Source organism: Gossypium hirsutum, unplaced genomic scaffold (assembly GCF_007990345.1).
Source record: "Gossypium hirsutum isolate 1008001.06 unplaced genomic scaffold, Gossypium_hirsutum_v2.1 scaffold_856, whole genome shotgun sequence".
NCBI lineage: Eukaryota > Viridiplantae > Streptophyta > Magnoliopsida > Malvales > Malvaceae > Gossypium > Gossypium hirsutum.
Window position 1 is genome coordinate 1 of NW_024403306.1, and position 2,305 is coordinate 2,305.

Genomic DNA, 2,305 nt, shown 5'->3' on the forward strand with positions numbered 1-2,305 from the left:
GGAGGTGATTAGCTTGAATCGGCCATGGTATATCCATAAACACGATCTATGCTTGTTATGTTACTCATGGTTAAAACGATTCGGCTATGACTCTTGTAAAAAAAAAGTAAAAATAGACATGTGAATTTAAAAGATGGTATGAACAAATGTGGAGTTTTGCTAGTTTAAGAGTATTCGGCCAAGTGTTCATGTGGTGGAAATTAAGTGTTAAATGGAATGAAAATGATGTTATATGGGGGTATGTATATTCAGCCATATGAGTGAATACATAGATGATGTTAAATTTGATTATGTATAATGGGCCAATATAGAGTACACATGGTGATATTAACCTTAATTCTTTATAATTGATCAAGTGGATGATGTTGGTTTATATGGTCAAATTTGAATTATGAATATGTACCTTGAAATAGAATGTTGCCGTATGCTTCTTTTGATATGAAACTATTAATGTTACGGGATATAAATAACTAGCAAGGTAATTAAACTAGTTGATTTATTTATTTAAGCTCGAGAACCTAAAGGAGAGGCGTCCAACAAGGGGAAATCGAAGGTCATCGAGTAGCCGACTCGGAATTATTTTACCCAACATAAAGTAAGTCATTAAGCATATACTTGGCATTAATTCAAATGGTCATAACATCTATGTAATGATGCCGAATGGAATGAATAAATATATATATATACATGTATGTATGTGATGATGAAATTGTTGAATGAAAAGAAAAGAGGTGAGATGTGTTGAGTTGTTGATCTCGGCACTAAATGTGCGGGTATAACCATTTATGACCATGAGATTGGCGCTAAGTGTGCGGGTTTAAATTGTACAGCACTAAGTGTGCGAGTTGGAATATGTAGCACTAAGTGTGCGAATTGACTATGTTGCACTAAGTGTGCGAATTGACTATGTAGCACTAAGTGTGCGAGTTTGATTATGTAGCACTAAGTGTGCGAGTTGACTATATAGCACTGAGTGTGCGGACTTAATATACATCCTTGAATCATTATGGACACTATGTGTGCGACACTATTGAGTTGATCATGACAGCGGATCGGGTAAGTGTCTTGAGTTCATGGCTAATAGGTGCTATGTCTATACTTGGTGTTGAGCTTGGTAAGTTTGAACCTATGTGACAAATATACTTGAAGTCACGTACATAAAATTTATCGTAGAATGGGTGAAAGGCCGTTTAGTTGTATGTTTGTAACGAAAATAAAATGATTTATGAAAATGCCTCGAATATCCTATTGATGAGTATGTGGATTGTGAATGCATAAATTGGTATGAAATTGAAACGATAGGTTGGAGGAACTATGGTATGGTTCGGAATGGATGGAGTAATTAGCCTCGTTCCATTATGTTTTCTCTTGTGATAATGTTATTGATGGATGGTAGTGCATAGCTTATGACTTACTGAGTTCTAAACTCACTCGGTGTTTCCTTGTCACCTATTCTAGGTTTCTTGGACAATCTCTTTTTGCGTGGTCGGGCCGTCATCGAAGTCATCACACCGGATAGCAAGTTTTGGTACTTCCTTCTTAGTCGGCTTAGGAGAACATTTCGGCATGTATAGGCTATTATGTTGTGTTTGAACTTGGGTATGTAAACTTTTAGCCATGCGAAAATGGCATAAATGTTCGGTTGGGTTTGGATTCATACGTTAGGTCGCAAATCTTGATAATTCGACCTTTTTATGCCATACGTCATGGTTGATTATTTTGGTGTTAAAATTCATGATATGGCAATAGTGTAGTAGGGGAAAGTTTGACAATGATTAGCCTTTGGCATGGTTAGTCATGATCATAATTTGTGATATGCATGATGAAGTATTAGTTAGATCAAGGAGTAAACACGAAGTGGGCATAGTTGCTTTCGTAACAGATGCTGGCAGCAGCAGTGACATGAGATTGAAAAATCACTAAAAATAGTAGGAATGGAATTATTGATGAATAAATTATGTAATCGAAGCTCGATGAGTCTATTTTCATATAGAAGTAACAAAGGATCATATGGACAGTATGTTAAGAGATAATCAGGTTCTCGTGGGACAGGGCCAGGACGGTTTCTGGATTCCCTGCTCCGACTTTGGAAATTCATTATAATTAACCAGAGATAATTAGGAGTCATGCTATATATGTATAGATTCCTCTCTGAGTCTAGTTTCTATAGAAACAAACGGCATCAGCATTGAAGTTCTGTACAGGGAGATATCCAGGTCGTAACGCGCAAAGGTCAGTGTAGTCGACCCCAGTAACTTGGGAGAATTTGACTAATAAACTGTACTAATTGGCCCAACCAAAAATT